At 38.1% G+C, this 22,158-nt stretch overlaps 1 protein-coding gene across 2 annotated transcripts in view; it reads left to right on the top strand.

Annotated features, from left to right (window-relative positions):
* The window catches only part of LOC113508805 (somatostatin receptor type 5-like), a 62,025-nt gene that overhangs the window by 14,935 nt on the left and 24,932 nt on the right, over positions 1-22,158 (top strand). The window contains exon 2 of one of the 2 annotated variants that reach the window (XM_026891926.1): positions 10,684-10,725. The gene's annotated coding sequence lies outside the window, so the exon portion shown is untranslated. Of the gene's footprint in view, positions 1-10,326; positions 10,726-22,158 lie in introns of those variants that run through there. The other variant, XM_026891927.1, reaches the window with a different exon arrangement.

Genomic DNA, 22,158 nt, shown 5'->3' with positions numbered 1-22,158 from the left:
TCTCCATACTGCCTGAAGGGTGACAATCCAATTAATTTGGAAGCATTTAAAATAATTAAGTCGTTACTTTAGTTTCGACTATTTGTCTAAATTAGAACTTTGTTACGACCTCGATAATTCACTTATTTATTTGCTTCAGAACAATTTTCAGAGATACAATAAAACGTAATTTAAATATCAATTGAAGATAACGCCGGAATGACGTTGCTTTGCAATGAATTCGTTACATTTGTGAATTTAACTAAATGTGGCAATTTAGATTTTGGTTCTGATACGGTTGATAAATAAGAAAATTGTCAAACAGTGCGTGAATCTGTTACAGGATTGTTTGTCGTGGGTGACTGTGTCTAGTTGAGCGTGCTACCGATTAACTTATTGAAGGGCACAACTAGTTAACTAGATCTTGGCTAAACTGGCTGGACTGATTTCAGCGATGACAGACACGCTCGACTTCCTTGATAAACAAGCAAACACTCCAATTATGTAAACATTTAAAGCAACTCATACCGGGTCAGGTAAAGGCTGTTTGTGTCCCCGTAGAGCTTTGCGAAAAAGGTCGAGATTTAAAAAGCTGAAATAATGTAGGCCTGGAAACCGCAAACGTTACAAAACTGCGCCAGTCCCGGGACTCGCCGGGAGTTCTACACATATCTCGGTTTGTTCTCTTTTACTTAAAGATTTCTACAGGTTAATGAACATGACGATAGGCATTTTACCACACAACTATAGATATAGTGAAAAAAGCTTGGTGGTATATGATGTCTCTATTAAAGGACCTATGCATTATAATCTTAAAATGTCCAGTGTCATGTGACTTTGATCACTGTTCGTGTCGTTCGTCACAGAAGAGTGATATTTTGCTGGATGTACCTACGTGTTTGTATTTATATTGTTATCTTGGGTGTCGTAGCTCTGTACTATTCTTGTACACTGCATGGAAATTTCTTCCTAGAGTATCATGTCCACTCCTTCCTAGGTAGCAATAGTCTAGTGCGCTATCAGCTGTTATCAGCGGCAAACAGTGCGCTGCGCAGACAAACTGTGTGCTTAGACCGAGCTACATACATTACTAGCACATCCCGGAGGTGTCTATGTAAATACTGTTTCGTTGTAATTTTCCCTTCGAAACATAGGTCCATACTTATACAGCAAGTATTTACAATTTGATATGATTTGATTCTGTTTCAATCTATTTACCAAGCATTTTGTAGCCCTAGTAGATGTTAATTATTCATTATTCCCAGATGTAAAACAATGAAAATTAAGCTAATTTACATTTCTTTTCTTATTTGGTTTCTGTCGTCGGTCATGCAAGCGCGAATGCTTTCAATTATGGTTAAGAGCATCGCTCTCTGCCGACTCCCCTGTGGTATTTGCTCGTCGATACGGAACTGACGCGGCGGGCATGTTGCCGGGAGGAAGTGGTTTAATATGTCGTAATATATTGTTATGATATATAGATAACTAGCTTTTCGCCCGAGTCTTCGCCGATATTACCGAGGTCGGTAATATCGCGTTTCCAAGAGAACTCTTCAAAAGTCCGAGATAAAAACTATCCTATGTTCTTTTTCAAGGTCAACTCTATCTCTGTACCAAATTTCATTAAAATCAGTTCTGTGGTTTAGACGTGAAAGAGTAACAGACAGACAGACAGAGTTACTTTCTTATTTATAATATTAGTAGGCAAGTAGGAATGTAAGCATGTCATACATGTGCCTGGCTACTTGCTCCTTTGACCAGCTACAGTGACCAAGAAATATTTAACACCTGTTTTTATTGAAAGAAGAATTAATTATTAAAAAAAAATAGTCTGTTATACCTCTACTACGAGTACATTATTATAATAAACAAAGCAGCTTTTAAAACTGTTGGCACTAGACGTCATTCGTCCTTTTGTCCTCATTATAAAGAAAAAAAAAACATTTGTTAAAAAATTCAGGTCCTCATTGTAACGCGGAACGTGTCTTGTTTCAGAGGGTCTATTGAAAGCGTCCGCCGAAATCCTCCGCCCAATGTTTAGGAGAGTTTTATAAAAATATTTGTTCAGATCCCGACAATGAAGTATGCTCGAGTGCTGAAGTATTCGCTCCAATAAAAACACCGCCATCGCGCCAATGCAAACGCTGTGACACTTCGCGGCTCGAGGGGACGCAGCCTCACTGTATAGAGGCACTTTCAATGTTTTAGGACGGATTGTTTGTTTATACTTTTTGATAGCTAGTTGGCTTGAGTAGCTGACTTGTCTTTGCGAAGAATACTGGTTACATTTCGGAATCTGCCGCGAGAATATGCCGCATGATAGAAGTTTAAAATTTAATAATGGGATTCGATCTCACCCAAGAAACGGATTTGTTCTGTGTCTAGGTCGTATTTATCAGTAGCATGTCTTACATTTATCAACAACTTATAATACAAGCTTTGCTTAGTTTAAGACTTGATGAAAGTAGTGGAATATTATTATATCACTGATATTCAATTGACGCCTTGTTTATCTGCATCTCGGGAACACAACATTTGAGAGAGCGTAAAGTAAGTAGCCTCGTTTGAGTATCTGTTATTATTGAGAAGTGACCCTTCTCCACGAGCTGGTACTCAAGCGGCTGCTGAATACTCATTATCTTACTTTGTACTACTGTACTAAGGAACGAGAAGGTTTGTCGTAGAGAGCCTCCACTTCTTAATTAACCGTTTTCCTGATGTTGGTATTGATCTCAGTACTAGCAGGATAGAATAAAAGTTTTAAAAATTAATTTTCAAACGTAGTGCTGAAATCGGTATAAGAATAAATATGAATGCTGTCACCCAGTCTTTCAATAAGATCTGTCTGTAGTCCTCCTGCCCTGAGCAGCGCGCAAGCTCGCGGGCTCCCACACGGGACACAAGTTTTAATTGGCTTAATACTGGCCTTACGACCGCCCTGACCGACACGACCGACACGATTCGCATGATCCGCACGATCCGCCTACATAAGTACCACGTCCACAATACACGATTCAATTTACTCCGGCTTCATAATTTGTTATGAAATAAGTTTTGTTCATAACAAAAACTTTATATTAGATATGGGATCATACAAAGTAACTGTGTTATATCAATTGGAGTTATGTCTGTGTAAAACTATATAGTACCAGCCCTAAACTCAGTTATGCGTTTAATTTAATATAGATTTTACAAAGTGACGTATTTCTTGGTACTTGTACAATAATGATATTAGAGGAATCATGAATGAAATACGAATCAAATTACTAGCAAGTTCCCCGAGGCGAGTCGAGACAGAAGATTGTGAGCGGAGCGGGCGCGCGCCCCTAGTGAGGCAGAGTCAAGGCCACACGTAGGAGGCCACGTGGCAGAACATCAAGCAGAAGCTCCACGCGGATGCGGCTGAGACGTGAACACAGCGACACGCCTATTGCTCCATTTAAGCTTACTACTGGAAATTCTAAATTGATTTCACACTCATGTTCAATAATTTTGATATCCCACACATTTGTTAAAACATCTTTTTTACTCTTCATAATAATTTTTCCTTTATAAAAACAGTTCCTGCAAATAATTCAATCTTTGTGTCGCGGGAGTTCTCGCAATCATTCCAATGACATACATAAAGCACCGAGACCCATCATCATTCACGAGTCGCACAAATGCTTGTCAGTCAAATTATTATTAATCTCTCAATGAGTGCTAGTTCTGTACTGGCGTGAGCGTTTTCATTCATGTTTGGCTTCAGCTGGTGCCTCAGCCCTCAGCGCCCTCATCGTCCTGGCGACAGCGCTACCCTCCAGGCATTCTTACAGATAATAAACTCTGTAACATTTAGCCCCGTCTTCTAGTCCTCGTGGCGTGGGCGTAGTAATTTTTGGTAATACTATGATGATATTTCAAGTAATTCACAAACCTCAACGTGAGTTAAATGTCAGTAGCCTTGACTTTTCATTCATGCTTATAACTTGTAGGGCAAAAGTCAAACGTAATCCCGAAGAGAGCTTACGTGGATTATTTGTTTCGGAGTTGTTAGAGCGTTTTAGATTCTCTTCAATATTTAATTAAAACATTTTACATGAGGTTTTTTTTAGAAAATAAATATAACATGATACTATGTTAATATAATTTCATACATATTAATATTATTCTATTGTAGCATGAATGGAAAGATAAAAACGTTTCCAGTGTAGATGTTTTATTTTCTCACTGAGCATTTCGCACTCCCGTCACATATGTTAGATCTTGTAAATAAAAGGGAAAGTTCCCTTTGACCATAAAACCAAATAAATTGACTACTTGCAAGGAGGTCCGTAGTTTGCTACGAAATCGTAGCAGGCGTAGAGTTGACTCAGCTACGTCGTATTTTGCTACGGTTTACCATTTGCTCGTCAAAGTACTTACTTTCTTTTGATTTTTTTCTTGATGTACTATAGTGTTTGTAGATGTTTAAGTAGGCTCTTCCGGTTTAGTCATTGTTTAGACTTGTCGATTACACAAGATATTTCTATGTATTGTATTTTATGATGAGAAGACGTACATAACGTTTATAAATACAGGCGTAATAAAACTCTCGCGTGTACGTAAAACCGTAAACATTTGATTACCGTCTAAATTGAATAAGTGAACGTCAAAGTGGAGCAAACAAATTGAATGCCTCACTGTAAGGGCATTGTAAAAGGTAAAATAGGTTTCATTAAAGGTACTCGTACAGAAGTTAAAGATAATTGCTTAATGTTATGCCATGAAGTTAAAGGACATATCGCAAGACAAAATCAGAAACTGAAGAAGTTAATGATGACATAACGTCTGAAGATTTAGATCTAATTCTGAAAATACCTGTTCTGTGCATTGCAACATATTTACGTTCTCATTTATGTAAACTAAGTCAATTTCCTGCTATAATAGCTCCCATGAAACACTTTTATCGCCATTACTTACGTAGTTTGTGACTGTATTACCGTAATAAAGTCATTTAGTTAACCGAGCAACAGCAAACTAGCAAACTGGCCTTTGCGAGCAAGTCGCAGACGGCGACTATAAACGATCGCACATGAATGGGGAACATAAAAACCTCATCGGAAACGAGCGAAGTTGTGCGGAATGCGGCGCGAGGCGGGCGGAGCCGCGCGCCGGACCTAGCGCGGCTCTGCTCTGCGGTTAAGGGCTGGCCATTGTTGGCTCGCTGCCACGCCGCTATTAAACCCACGTTATTTAGTCAGGATTTACGTTCAATGATCATACTAAAATTAATGTCGTACTCGTTATCCTGGCCGGGCCCTATTGTTTCAACATCAAAGTCCCATTCACACGGTAAATCATTGTTAATGTCGGGTCCCGCATTACGGCGCGCCGGTCCCCGCTGATCGAATTATATCCTTTCACCAGCCCTCACTCGCTCTGTTATGTCATTGTATTAGTATTGTAATGTCGTGCTCTGATTGAACTTCACGCGCCTTTCGCAGCGCCTGCCCTATTGACACGATTTTGATCAGTATTTCTAATCCACATTGAAACAATTAACATTTCATATTTTTCTACATACATAGGTGTAATAACTAAATTAAATCATTTATTTAAAACTTAAAATTCAAATAGACCGACAGACATTATTTTGTGACTTGATAAGAAGGTAAACGGAAACATCTTGTGGAAACTGGTATTGCACACTCGGGATTTTTTAATGTGACAGAAGCCTCCAGCTTACACTCTGACAAAAGGCCGTTTTTTAGGTTTTTTCATCCGCCTATTCCAATAATTCCCTACACGAACGTCTTCATACATCACATACATATCGAACAAAAACTAAACAAGCAAGCACACAGTCGCACAGGAAGTTAGTTTAGATTAGGTCTCCATGGCAACAGCTCTCGCCGTCACATGTGTAAGCCGCACCGGCACCGCGAGCCCCGGCAGCACGGCTCCGGCCTGTGAGTTACGGCACAACTTGCAGCACAGAACCCACTTGGAATTCATTAGTAAACCGGATAACAATCACAACGGGAAACTTTGGAAGTTCCGACGACTAGTTTAATTGACTTTCATTAATTTCTAGACCTAATGTGAACAAAATCCTTGGAACTTAGTTAATTAGTGGTTTCACTAATTAATATACCTAATGCATAGTGTTATCGAAGTGATAAGTCTCCTCGTATTACTTATAACGTGACAGATCGTGTCACGTCATAGCCGCGTGTCCCGCGTCACGCTGTGACGTGATAGATGAAGGCACGTCAACGTTACTGTGATTGACGCTACGTTAAAATTAAATGCTTACTTCACAAGCTTTGAAACTAACATAAACAGCAATATATGGACTAAAATTATTGATTTTATAAATTCTGAAGCTTGTTCGATGAGAGGTTCTTAGAAAAGGAGTACAAACAACAAATATTCATGGATCGACATTTTTTTTTTCTTTCCACAAATATAGAAGCCTACGCGACGAAATGTCTGAAACCAAACATACCGTGAACGCGAGACAGTTGTACTTAGTTTGGTATTGTTGTGATATTAAACCTTTACGGGGCTATAAACTGTGAAGAGCTTTCTGACTAAACAAGGTAAAAAATATATATTGCTTTTACAACCGAAGGAATATCTAAGTAGTGCGTCCACATAACGTTTATACTCTATACAATCAGACACGTCGACGTCATAAACGAAAGCAACAAACAGAATTTTAATAAAAATGAATTACATAGAGATGTAATAAAAATTAGGGCAAGTTTATAAAGAGAGAAACGAGTTCATTTACGATCATTTTGATAAGAAATGACTTTATTTCGCTAAACGTTTTATAGCGAAATTACATTTTTAATTGTTTCAAACAAGTTATCAATAGGATGCCATAATGTGCATTTGATTTTTGGAACTTGACATATTTTGCTGACCATTTCTTATTATAATGTTCTTAATTAAATCAACCAGTTCAGCATATTGCGCCACAACTACATCAAAAAGTAACGCCAAAGTAAAGTTGATCAACCAAGCCCAAAAAATAAATAAATTGCCAGTAACTTTCAACGATCCATTTTACCTACCTAAGTACTTAATGGCTTATTATTTTCTTTCTTCGAAATTCATGTTGAATGGCACACACTACTCGAAATAATTCCGTGCAGAGGTGTGTACTTACGTTATTTAGACTCGACCTACCCCGAGATCATTTGTGAAAATGTAATCACTAGAATGTTACCAAAACAATTGGATTTACCTGTTCATTGTATTGATTTACTAAATAGAAACGTCGTCGGTAAAGCAACGTTGTTTTCAGGAACTCAATTTAAACTTTTGATCCAACCAAACAATAATCAGTTCAGGGTATCACAAACATGTAACGCTCACAGTTTTACTTCACATGTCTGTCTTTCAAATTTCGTTTACACAGATGAGCTGACAAGTGTACGTTATGTATTTTTTCTCGAGGGTCGAGATCTATCGATATTGGTGTTTGAGTGAGGGCTGGCGGCATCGAGGGCTCGACGCGGAACGTTACATTTTACGACAATTTGACGAACACCCTTGACCTCTGGCATTCTTCACAACACAAAGGTTATGAGGTCGTTAGCGTTAATACTAAATAGGTCATTGGGAGACTATAACATTAACTGAGCGGTGATCAGCGACAGTCTACGTGGTGACATATAGATGTTACATAAAAGAGGTTGTAGTCGTACACAAGAGACGTTTAAACATACTTTACAGTTTTTTTACTTTCCTATTTAACCTACACCATTACATTAAATCGACATGTGAACCATAACAAAATTACATGAATATCCATGCTGATATCCCGCATATTTATAAATTCACGTATTCACGCATAATTCACTGAAAAGTTCCAAATAACATAATGATCAAATATCGGATAACTTCACATCATTATAATTTTAATACGCATCCAAACATGACGTCACGGCAGATTTGTTTACATCAAAATCATGTTAACTAATTACATGTTTACCTTGCATAATTAAGTAGTAGTGTTTTGATTACGTTACAAACATGTTTAATAGACTAAAGTTAATGATTAAAAAAAGCAGATTAAAAATTACGAATGTGGCATTTGTCATTTTTAACCTGCCTTTGTATGTATGTAGCATCCAACATTTTATTTTTTAGTTTATACGTTCATCTGCCAATGGGTTTAAGAAGTGTTACTGCATTTTAAAGCAGTAACCAGGGTTATTTCCTGCTACTTTGCTAGCGCCTTCATTGGGATCCTGAGATGTGGCATGTCAATCTTCAGTTTATCTAATTAATGTATAACAATGCAAGTTCTCTAATGAGAAAATTTTCGTGTGATTATCAGTTATCAGCTGCCTGCTGTGATTCGTGCACGATAGCTGTTATCTGTGACACGCAATCACTACTCCAATGATTAGAGATTATTTCATCATAACGCTTTATCTAGTTGCCTATCTACAGTATCTATAGTACTATGGGGGCCCACGGCTATGTGGACAGAGTAATTAAGAAAAATGTTGACACTACTTGACACGTTTTCCTATACATTGTTAAAAAGGATAGATGCTATTAGTACTGTTAACGTCGTGTTAACTGAGCGTTTGAACACGGTTCACTGTAGTATACTTTTATAAGCGAAGGTATACTTTACGGCTTCATGAGTTCGCCGTCAGTTTGCGAGTGTGTAATAAAATCCCGCCTACATTATGTACCTATGCTGGTATTGAGTCAGAATACTGTACTATACCTATATATAAAAACTGTACTGGTAAGAAAATAAAATGTATCGTGAACAAGCTTCAAACGCTCTAACCAAACTTATAATGCATACAAAATTTTGTTTTTTTCGTAACTTATTATGATTTTCCTCAATAAATTCTTGATTCCTATTTAAAAGACAAGGCAAGTGAAACCTGTATATCAAGTTGTTGAGAACTGTTCTCGCATATTACTAGTACAATACCAACTTTAATATTTCCTCTCGGGGGTATCACGTGTACGCATCTATTGTTTAGAATTTGTGCCTGTTGTTAATACAGCCAAGTTATTAATGATCTCTCCTCGATTTCAACTGTAATAGATCACTATGTATCTCTTGAAATTAAAGACGAGACCAAGTTTCATGATTTTGAAGGAAACTAATGAACTCGGCGCAATTTATAATTGTTGGGATTCCGTAAATAATAACATTCCTCAACCTTTCAGATGATTGATAACTCGATAAAATAATAGAATGTTTGCTTAAAAATAATATAATAAGCCTGCAGCGGCTAACTTTAGCGACATGAGAAACAAAGTGAAGGAAAGGAACTAACATAGACTCGTGTTCATGGTTGTGAGAAATGCTTTCGACTCAGAATACTCAGTGTCTTGTGTGGTAACAAGCTGCGTACACAGATTAATGTCCCCCCTCACACACACACAGGGTGCAGACTCCCGGCGCGAGAGCTGACCTCAGGCGGCGCGCGGCGGTAATTGAGCGTCCCGCGACAGATAAGATACTAGGTTTTTAATTAGAGGTACGCGCGTCGAGTGGCGCGGCTTACGATAGCGATAACTGACGGCTGTGCACATCCTACACGACCAGCAGACAGGCACGCACACGCAACACACAGAATCACGACACTCGCCTTAGAGATGTTTAAAAAACATTGTGAATGTGTTTGAACTTGCAGTATCGAAAAAACTCATTATTTGTGAAACCTCTGTTGATGTCTGTCTTTTTTCAAACTTCAGTCTTTTTTGTTTGAATTCAGTTTACGATTATACTGATGGATATTACTGGACAGTTTTAAAAAGCGTTTCTTGAAATGTTGTCGAATTCCGAGCCTACTGGTTACTGGGAGCTGGCGTGCCGCCAAACAAACGCTGCGAATGGAGCATAAACTCGACGGTCACCATAAAATATATCAGCCATTGAAAATTTCCTTCCTTTACAAAAAACTCGATGACTCAGCATAAAAGTTAATTGAACGGATACGAGTTCGCTCTGCTCATAAATAACAGTACTTTGTTAATTATATTTTTCGCGGAACAGCAGCTATTTCGATAGCCGTCGCTGCAGGTGTAGCTGAAGAACTATAATATGTTATAGAATCTGATTGATTACAACAGACAACCGTTTTAACTTGAACATTCGCTTTCCATTAATCATGAATACCGTTGAACATATTCTAAGTAATTAATTACATAATGGCACATTGTGTGGTTTCGGCAGTTGATTATTGTACCTATTTAGAATTACTTATTGGTATAGTTCCCGCAAATCTGAGAGACCGTATTAACGTGTTTTTGATGGGTGACATATAACTATAGTTCAATACGATACCAACATTAGCGTCGTTCATGGAGTATTTGACAAAACTTGACAAATATAACTTATAAATGGATTTGAATTCTTTGTTTCATGAAATCTTTGAAACAATATAGACATACAAATCATTAGAAGTGGTGAAACGTATGGAAGTTGAGGCTAATAACGTCACAAGTCAGTAAAAAGTGTAATGATAAGTGACGTCGTACGAACTCTGTTTTGTTTACGGGACAAAATGAAAAATACGTATCAGATATTTTTTTGATATCTGCGTGATGGTCTAATCTGAATGTTTAATCAAAAATGACTAATTTAATGTGTGTTGTGTTTGTGGAGAAGACACTTCTCCACAAAAGCAGCACTACGTGATATATTGCGTGTTACACCCGACAGTACTCATGAAAGTTTTCCGTTTGTTACAGATCTGCCTCTCCCTGGATTCTTACTCCATCCTGTTCTCTGATGTAAGTTTTACTGTTTTACCAGAAACTTGACACGAATTATTTAATATGATACTATAACATTTGGTCGTGTGCGCCGCCGTACGTCCGCACATACATTGCGCACGCATCATATCGGCTCCTTTATATCCGCTCGCTAACTCGCCGACACTTTGACCCAGTTACACTAAATCATTTGTGAGCCTTTCGTTATGAACCCATTCAGATAGTTGTATGAAACCTTTCTCATTCATACACGGGTACCTAAGGGTCGAGAATTTGGCGTCACAATGGCGGCTCCACCAGCCTAACCTTTTTTCTTACTTTTGCGTCCGCGGTTTGATATTTACTGTTATGTCGTAGGCTTGATTGTATGTTACAAATATATGTGATACTGTAATTTGTCCGGAAAGCCGACCCAGTAATGTGGGATCTTACTAGAATGAGCTTACTTATTATAAAAACTCCGTTACTTGAAATTGAAACATGAGTAGATACGTAAGTACTTGTTTTTTTTTCAATGGAGTCAAATATCCATATTATAATTATATTTATATTAACATTCAATAAAAAATTGCATTGGGCTAAGACAACCCTATCCCTTTTCACACCGGATACAGAACCTAGTACCAACAATGCAAAGGCATTGGAAGCTTCTGGAATCAAGTCGGTGCAAGTGAAAGCACTTGCCAAAGTGTACGAAACTTAGGTATAACTGGCGGATATCTGGCACTCCGCGGGTGAAAACGACGAGAGTTACTCTTGCTGTATTAAGTATCGCAAACGTACAGTCAAACAACTTGTTAAGATACTGGTTACGATTGCCAAAGACTTGGGCATTGTTCACTATCATACACTGATTACTCGATCTAGTAGTTTCGGACAAACGTGAATTTTTCGTCACATTTTTAACGATATTCTAAGGGTCGCTCAATTTACATGAAGCATTTTTTTGGCTCTCAAACATTCGTCGCTGTGCATTCGTGGCTGAAACGATACCTAATGTCGGAATCACATAAATATAATATCGAAAATGTGTGTTGTAACCCGCGGCGTGCAATCAGTATATGATTACGCCACATGTTTATATTTCGCTAGTAATTCTGATTCAATACAAATAGAGTTAATAGCAAACCATTTTGTTTTGTCAATACAAACGAGCGCAGTCACTCGCGATAACGTCGCCGAATGGCTCCGAACGAGTCCGAAATTACACGATGTCATACAAAGAAATATAATTAGGTTAATGCAATTAATTAATGTTCTCGTATTATATTATTTTCATTAATTACCAAAGCCAGTAAAAGTCTAATGATCCATTTATTTATTTTGAAATCAACAATGATTATTATCCACAGCGCATCCTACATTCCTATCTGCTCGTTGCCTACAACGCTATAAAATGTTCAGCAATTACACGCCTGTTACGCAGTAAAAGGTATAATTACTGCAGCAATTTTGAGTCATGATGTGCTGGTTTTATGGTTCAATGTAGATTAATTACCTAAATCATGAACATAGAGGCTCTTATCACATTTTAAGTGCCTAAAATTCGCCCGTTCCTGTGTCTACATAGTACCATGGACTTTAATCAAGCTATTTTCCGACCGCATAAATGATTATGATTAATTTTTCAGATATATAATTTTAATTAAATTATTGTACAATTTGATTACCACAAAGTGGTGCCACTTTAAGACAATACACTTCTGACATTAAACAAAGTGAGCGCGTTCAGCTGAGTCTCAGGTGCGTGTGGCTGTGGAGGGCACTCCGTGCGGCGGCGGCGGGTAAACGTCGGGACTTGGCAAACCCCGGCTCGCGAAAGCTGCCAGTGCTGTGCGGGACTTAAACGACAATGTCTTATTGTCAATGGATAAACTTGTTTAGGAAATATATTTCGTCCACTTTATTCCGAGTTGGTTTGCGCAAAGGTTGTATGCGGCATGTCGGTTATTTGGGTCGAGCGATTCAGTTTGATAAATAAAAACGGAATGGAATCAGCTTTGATAACATGTCAGAGGTTATAACAAGGTTCCATTTGTGAGGATCGGCGTTTGCCAAGATAACAAGAAACTAAACGTACCTATGGCATTGTGCGCTTTTCACATGTGATGAATTCTGTCATTTCTTCATTAAACTCCTAATTCTTCTTTGAGTTACTCGTTCGTATATGTTAACTCTGTCATGAATTCCTTTATAGACAAGTTTGTCTAAACTAATTTAAAATCCGTAAAACCGGCTCACACAGATAGTAGGTTATCAGGGCTCCAGTAAAGCTGGTAGTTAGCATTGTTTCTGGTAATGCGGTGTAATGGCGAGAGTGCACATCGCTGTCGCCGCCCGCTATCGGCCGCTATCTGCACCGCTACACAAACACAACATCTTCTGCAAACATGGAGTACTGTGGGTGCGACTCATTTAGTGCGATATTAGTCTTAGATAGTCGACAAAGGAATTCACAAATTCTGATAAACACTTAGTCAAGCTTTAGATCAAAACTAGTGATCCCTGCGATTTAATAAATCAGATGTATCGAGCATCTGAATGGTAACCGTTTTCACCTTTCCCCAGGTCCATATCTCTGCCTGTAATGAATGCTAATCAAAGTGGTTGTGTTTTAATTAGCTTTGACCGCGACGCGGGTCAGATTACCGTGATGTCCGGTGGCGGGAGTCACCGGGAGGGGGGGGAGGGCACAGAACTCGCTAAGCCAGCTGCCTCACTCAACACTAAACAGTTTAATCCCAGACTTAAGAACAAAGCATCGATACCGAGCCGACCAGGATACGACAGTTTCTCTAAACAAACAGATTCTGTGAATATTCAGATTACGTTCAAGCAGAAAGATCAATAAATATTCGAAAACCACTATTATAGCTCAGAAAACCCAAATATTACGATGTACTCTCGAAGGCTCGTTATTCTTATATCAGGCAGTGGACATAAATCTTGCTATAAAATAATAGCTGAGATTAGCATTGCATAAACAACCTAAACTGTATACAGGCTGTTCCATGATAGAATAGCATTTTTCTAAATATTAATTTTCTCAGTATGTGCGGAATTGTATTTAAGGGTTTCTTGAAAATGAATTGTTAAATAGAATATCGTGTTTTAAAACAGCACCATGTATAATGTACGCCGGCCGGACTCTTTGCCTGTCAATAATAAAATATGAGGCGCAGCGAGGCTCGCGCTCCGCTCTCGAAGGAATCTGCAAATGTATTATCGGAAAAGATATTAACGCGGAATGTGTACTCTAACCTTTATTGGTACTGAACCCGCCTTCCGAGACGTCAACGTTTTATTTACTACTCAGCATTTTTAGGGTTATATCTCGTCATAGTCGTCCTTTCTGAATTCCCTTTGTTATAACTTCTGGAATTGCTAAATCAAGTAGTCACAGTTAAGTCTCCCTATAATATGTATTTGTACTCTCTTACCCTACATAATCTAGTTTTATTGAGCTCCCAAATAATGGCACATTACTCCAACAAAGTTTTACAGCATTCAACCGAAGCGTCTGCTTGCCCAGTTCCGACAATTTCCATATAAATGTTTAACAGCCCGTACTGTACACGAGTGTCAAGATAAAGGACAGAAGTTTCACTAATTATACAACAATTAGATGTTCGAATCTGGCTGAACATTAAATAGTTAAAACAGACGTCAAGAAATTTTGCACTTAAAAAAATATTAGCTGAATATTATGAATACACACGAAATTGAGCTCAAACAGGTATATAATATTTTTAGCTCCTCTTATCCGTGACGTCGGTCGCGAAATAAATATACGTCCTACTCAACTTACCCTATATAATTTATTTTGTTACGAATACAGCTATTAGACTGAAATCCTAAGTTTCAAAATGTTAACGATCCAGCTTACTGTACTTTGTTACAGTTCACAGGCATAAAGTAAACCTTCTGTCGACTTATTTGTGCAGAATGTGTCGCTCACGAAAGTGCACTAAAATGTACGTGAAAAGTGCACATTAAGGGTAAGCTGGTGATGTGGTTCCAGTGGCCGCGCGGGCTGCCCGGGCTGCCCGGGCCGCCTGCCAAACGGCCGGGTAACGTCCGGATATACGCTAATTTGTCCGGGCGAATTACACAACTGTCCTCGTTTTTTAAACCTGACGTTTTTAAATTGTAGTTTGTATCCATAATTGGAGCAACAGTAGTTTTAAATCGGGATTCGTTGGCTTTTATCCAGTTTTTGTACGCGTTTTAATGTCGCAGTATTTGGTGTATCAAATGTCCATTTATCTAGCTGTCTAAGATGAAAAAATAATTGTATAAAACAAGAACATAAACAGAATTTTAACTTGATTGGACCAGGTACCAGTACCCTGGTCAGTGTAAGTGTGAAAACTTTTTCCTTTTAATTTTAATCGTAAAATCATTTTAATTAATTTTTGTCGCGGTTTTAGTTGCTTTATTCCTACTACCCCTCCGATCACTTTTTGAAAACCATCAGCATTCTGTATTTCTTCTGTACACTAAATATTAGTATAAGTAGGTTCTCCACTTAGGGCACGTTTGACAAAGTTGCAGTAAATGCTGCAGTAGTATGAGAGTCACGGCACGCGGAGCACGCTGCAGTAAACGTCTCGCATGTCTGGTGGCTTATCGCAGCGTGTCACTGTCCCGCAACGGTAAATATGAGTCTGTCACGACGAGACTGTCACGGTGGCCTTCTTGTTTCCCAGGAAATTTTATATCGTTCATTTAAATTAAGTCATTGTAAGTACAAGATGTGTTTTATAATAATTGGTGTGAATAGCCAAAAAATAACATACAATCATGGGAGTAAAAAATGTTTAAGCGTTTAATTTTAATTCTTATCTTAAATTAATTATATTAGGTTATGACGAAAGACTCAATAATTCAACATACAGAATAACTAACACTTTAACTAAATTTAGACCAAAGAAAAGGATTCATGCTTTCGGATTAAATAGCAATTTAAATTAAATGTGCGCAGGCAATAACCGATCCTATTCAAATATAGACACGTGTCAGCGACTAAAATAGTTTCTTTGATCTATTCATGTCGCTTGAGTTACATTGTGAGAGGCCTGACGTGATTTGGCTGTACAAGGTTTGTTGGCGTTAAGCCCAATATTATTAGACATACCAAAAAGAGGCTTTATGAGAAGCCTTTTTCGAGGCACGTAAGCATTCATAATACAATTAGGATCTTAGAGTATCACACTCATCACTATGAGTAACATATCTTGAATAAAGTCCACACGTCTGTACCCACTGAGCAGAAGGTCTATTGGCACTCCTATAGTAAGAGTTGGAGAAAAAGAAGCGAGACGGTGCTTTACATAGCGTAAAGCGGTCTCTCTTGCATAGTGTTAGAGTTGTGTTTAGTGACAGGTAACGGGTTCGCAGCGGCGCCGCGGCGGCAGTAATGTGCGTGATATTACGTAAGTGGCGTATGATGGCGCTAACACAGGAGTTAATTAGAGACCGAGCCATCGCACATTATCATAATTATCCCGACGCGGCGCGGATCAGGGTCGACACCTTCTGCACTACTCATGATTTTAGTAGACTACTACTATGACGTCTATGACATATTTTTAAAGTCATTCTTTTTTGTATGGCTGAGGATTCTGTTTACTGTCATTATCTGTCATTACCGATACTCGCAAAGAAATATTTAAACTTACATAATAATATGAATAAGAACACATACATATATTTGTGGGTGTGTTAAAATACTCGGAACATATAGTGTTGTATATAGTGGTGTCTATTATAAACAACAGTATTTAAGTATCGTCGTTTTTATTTAACGTTCGGCGGTCGCCTGCTATCTGCAGCGCGCGCGGTCAGGGCTGCCCCATCACTCACACGGAACGGCCCTAGTTATTCATTTAAAAAACAGCGTGTTTTTCTTAATTTTGACGTTCATTAGTAAAATTAAGTTATATTTTCTTGTACCGTCATTTAGCATTATAAAAGTAACTTATATTTTTAACGTAGAAATATACAGGTTTATTAAATCTGGTTACCTGTTAAGTTTTGTGCCTACTATCATTCGTTAAATCAAACAAAAAATTGAAGGCGCCTACCATTCAAATCACTTTGAGCACCGTTTATTTTAAATAGGTAATTGAGGTAAAGGGTCTCTACATCAGATAAGTGTGTTGGGGCAGCCCTAGTGGACTGCAGATACTGTGAAATATCGGCGATTCGGTTCAGCTTTATAAACACGCCGCACGTTGGAACCTGCGGAGCACACAGATAGCGGTCAACGGAACGCGACGGCTCGTGACCGCTGAAATATATATTTTTATAGTAAAACCAAAAAAATGGAGGCTGCTATTATTATAGATATTTGCAACTGGAAATTGTTGCCACCGATACCTGCAATGGACATTTTGCACATTTTACTAATACTGAATGAAAAAGTATCGCTAAATTTTAGGGGCTCCCTTCCGCGGTGCCTCAGTCACGTTTCACATTAGGTTCCAGCTCTTGTAAAACTAATAATATTGTGTTAGGAAGAAACAATAAAAGTGTAGTGGCTCATTGTTTACCGATGTTTTCCTATATTGATTTAACAAGGACGTGTCTGAGTGAAGCGCGAGTGGGCGGCGCGCGGCGCGGTCGCGCGGCGAGCAATGTGTCGACAACTGTCACTAAGTTATTGTGCCCGAGATACATTGACTCTCAACTTATTTATCTTACACTATATTAGCTTTTACGAGTACTTCTTATTTTCGTCACGAACACACTTTTTTGGGGTTTTGGGGACATTAACTACTTGTAGTAGGTGCTTATGTCGTTACTAAATGAATTAGTAAGTAAGTGTTTTGAAATCATTTTTGTAAGCTTGTGAATATAGTATAAAATTCAGTTATTTATTTATTTATTTATTGGGAAAACAAAGTTACACAAGTGTCTTAACTACAATCCTCGTAATCTAAAGTTAGGAGTATGTACTCACAACATTATTGTAACATATAAACACTCTACGTGTTTTATATAAAAGTTTAATTAAAATTTTGTAATGTAATACTACCTGAAAGCAAAAGGCTCTTGATAGCAGATGATTAGACATAGTACAGTACAGTAGGTATACAAAGTACAACGCACATCGTTAGATAGGACAATAGTCTATATTTAACACCAGAAGAAGTTGATGATGAAGTTAATAACTACGAAGTAATAATTAAAGACAAATGAGCCAGTGTCACCGCAGACGGAGAGCAGTGATTCATCATCAACTGGTGATTCATCAAAATATCGCGCTGACCGTTGTGTCCTGCAGAAATTAAGTTACAATTGATTAAGAGCTCTATTCGTTGTTGGTGGGAAAGTAGACTTTTTTGACCGCGCAGCATGTGCTAAGCTACGTATGTTCGTAGCAGAAACGTCTACACAAAGCAATTGGTTCATAGCAAAAAGAAGTTAAAGTGCCATTGAATAAACAGATTGCAAAACAAAATCTTGTATAGTGAATACTTTCGGTGAGCAATAACTTTATTCATGATAAGCCAGCTATGAAAACGAAATTATATTATGTTGAAATTTATGTCAATAAAGTAACCTCAGCTGGAGCAGAACACAAGCCCGAGTAGTCCGACCCCGCTATGAATTAAAATTAATCCCCTGAATAAGTAGAGCGAGTCACGTCACTCGTGTAACTGTTATTTGTTTTGTTTTAGTAGTTGTGAGAGGTAAACTTAATACATTTATCATACGCCAGCAGTCTCCGAGAGACGAGTGCGGTCTTAATACTAACTAGCTTTGTAACAAACAACACAAAGGGTCATCACTCTGGATTAATTTGTATAATAATGTGCAGCACTGTCAGTGCTCGTGACTAGCGATGTTCAAGAGTTGTGCTAAGTTTTGTGCATGCTAACTATGAAATGCAACCAAATTAATTAATTTAGTTAAAATTAAATTAATAAGGTACTAATAATAGAGCAAAGCATTTGTTCAATAACTTGTATCTGCATTAGTGACTTGTATATTTGTGCGTATAAGTTTATTAATTACTTAAATATAAAAAGACATAACCATATGACTTTGTATCTGACATGGTACATATTTATAATGCTACTAGTCCACCAAAAAATTGTCAGTTTAGGACGATTTAGGCTGGAGATTACTTCTACGTTGCAATAAACATTGTGTAACAAGAATGCTAAATTATGTTTTTAGTATGCTACTGTTCCTCCGTTATGTATGCAAACGAATCCTAAAAAAGTGTGAGCATATTCAAGCGTATAAATAATATAAAGGAACATTGTCGTGCAGCGGCGCGGCGCCGACCCGCGACCGGAGCCCGAGCCGAGTGTAATATGGAGAGGGTATCCCCCGGTGGGATATTACCGAGCAAATCTTGCGAATGGAACTCATAATACTGTGTGAAGAACGCTTCGATGAAACGCCGCAGGGGGACATCCCGCACTGCCTACAGCGGTACTCCATGAACATGCCCGACATGTTTACACCTGACTGTACTCATGTAGCGCATTCATAGCAAATACATATTTACGAGCTTACATTTAAATGAATTAATATTCATTCATTACAACAAGTGTGACGTCTGTAGGTTGAACAAATGTTTGCAATCTCCCTGTACACCGTGCACGGCCGGTATTGAGAACGGCAAATATTTGCTACATTAGGGCTAAAGGGTCCCCATTTCTACTTCCATATGGTAAAGTCGAAAAGTGCTCACGAAGCAAAAGGTAAGCATTCGTCTATTTACTGGGTACTCGGCAAATAGTAAGATGTTATCGCACAATAGTTCGTGTACGTTAACATTAAGTATTTAGGCTATGACTATGTGAAAGTAATTTATAGACGGTAATTGTGATTACATTTAATTATAATGTCAGCACTTGCGACTCGTGTCGATGAAGTATTCTCATATAACTCAGTATTAGCTGGGCTCCCGTCGCACGTGGTCTCACCTCGCCGGCCGCCCCCGTGCCGCCGCCTCTCGTGTTTCAGTCGTATCGCGACACAGAGACTCTTCTGTAACTCTGGAAGTTTTCAGAGCGGAGCCACAGCTTTGAGGACGGCAGCGGACTCTCTCGCGCTGATATTTATACAGACATTGTTTAAACTTGGCCCCTTTGCCTTACACTACATAACTTATAAGTGGAGACGAAGTTTATTCAGTGTCTGAGAAAATATCGCAGCAGCGGCGCTCGGCGCTCGCGGTGAACATGTAACTTCGCCACTGTATTGTCTGCTCGTTCCGGAACTTTCAAACATTGGAAAATTTCTCACTTCCACAACGACTTTGTGGTTACCAATAAACTGAGATATATTTCAGAAACTTGTTTTAGAAAAATGGAAATTTAAAACTCTTTGTAATTCAACGTTGTAACAAACGCTTCTGTAACGACCTCTTTAAAGAAGGTCATTACCATGAGATCCATTACTTCATTACTTATTTAAATTTGTTGGTCATTAACTTGTAAAAAAAAAAAACTTTTTCGGATTAATAGTTTTAATGAGCATTGCCTTCAGTTCTGAACATAGTAGAGTAGTGACTAAAGGATCAATAAAATTGATGTAATGATTGATTGATTAATATTTTGAAAGATTTACGGTTGTATTCCATGAAGTTGAATTTGATTCTTAAAGTTAGACTTATCTATTGTAAAGTAATTAAAATATTACAATCAATCAATCAATCTTTTATTTGCAAACCAATTAAACATTAGGTCTTAACTGTAATACAGGCATTGTAACATCTGAGGGTTATCCACTAAACTAATATTAACATTAACTCAAGTAATATGACTAGTTCACTTATGAAAGAAAGTTTATGGGTTTTTTACTCATATGGTGGTGGTGTTTCCAATAAGGTTTAGCCACATTTGGTGTTCCCAATCAGGATATAGTTTTGAGTGTCCTTTAAAAGCAAACATACTTTAATTTTTTACATTTATATCTATATTTAAGATACTTTTGCACATAAGGACTGTTGTCCCGCCTGTTACGTTTAACTATATCCAATCGTTAAAATCGTTGGGATTACTAATAGAGAGCCACATTGCTTATTTATTTGTTTTTTGTGCATACTTGCATAGGCTATATTTTTATATGGTAACGACTTTTACGAGGGATAATAATTGCAATTACTTACTCAAGTTAAAATCAAAGCGTGATAAAATTTCACAAAGTAGTTCAAGAATATAAAACTTTAATTTTATAGTAATTATAAATTTTAAATTATTGTAAAGATTTTTTTTGCGTGGGCGATGGCAGAACAATATTCTCGAAATTTTGGAAATTATTTAATTAAGTTGTATAATATCAAAATCGTAGGCGTATACATGATTACGACCCACGCGATTTCTGCCTTCTGGGGGTATACAGAGCACGAGGTCGGAGCTCAACTTGATTCTGGCATGAGGTATAACTGTAGGGCTATGAAACATAAAGCCCACGTGACACCCACGCCCGCCTCACGCCCACGTCATCATCCACTATTGTATAATGGGGTGAGCTGTTATCTCCAAATGCTTCAAAAATAAGTATATTTTATTACGACAAAGTCTTGTGAAAATAATTCTATCTTAAACAATATTATTCCCGTTTTTCGAAATACGTAAACAATACCATTTTTAAATTGACTTAAGATAATGAAGGCATGTCCCGTGCTGATGTTACACAGTCATGGATAACACACCTTTAATATGAATTAAAATATTTGAAATAATCAGAAAACACAATAGATGCTGGACTTTTACATGATTAGAACGAATAACAACATTTGTAACGCATAACCAAAATCAATAAGTGTTGCAAACCGACGCATGTTTCCACAAATATGTCTGAGGATTAATTTATGCGTGTATTAATACATTTATGTTTGATGTAAACAACACCGTTTAAATTCGAAATAACAATTCAATCTATCAGCACTCGCATCTCGGCCGCCAGCTAAAGGAGATGTAATAAATAATAATGTAAACACCGCACGAGCTACGAGGCGCGGGCGCGGGGCGGCGTGGTCGCGTCGGTGTGAGCGCCGGCCGCGCCATCGATCAGCGCCCGTCGCTATCCAATTTATAGTTTGTAATGAGTTAAAACAGACTGGTGACGTACACGCATAGTATTGCTGTGATTCAGACAAACAATCGAAGGGAGGCGCGGTCTAAGGCGCGAGCCAAGGAGAGATCTCCAGCCGGGTAAATATGTAACAGAAGATTTAGAAGATTGTTGTATATGGCAGGAGACAGAAGGTGACAAGGACCAAGAAGCATATAAGCAGTAAATCATAAATAATAATACCAGCTTGTGTTGTCCCACTGCTAAGCATAGGCCTCCTGCTCATACGGAGGTATTATCAGGTTTGAGTTCTGTATCACCACGTGTTGGCGATTTCAGATACCTACCTATCCATGTTTCTTACGTGGTTTTCCTTCAGCGTTCGCCAGTAGTTACTTTGCTTGTGTTGCT

Source organism: Trichoplusia ni, chromosome 3 (genome assembly GCF_003590095.1).
Source record: "Trichoplusia ni isolate ovarian cell line Hi5 chromosome 3, tn1, whole genome shotgun sequence".
NCBI classification, from domain to species: domain Eukaryota; kingdom Metazoa; phylum Arthropoda; class Insecta; order Lepidoptera; family Noctuidae; genus Trichoplusia; species Trichoplusia ni.
Note: the sequence above shows the minus strand (reverse complement) of the source record. Positions and strands in the feature narration are given on the sequence as shown.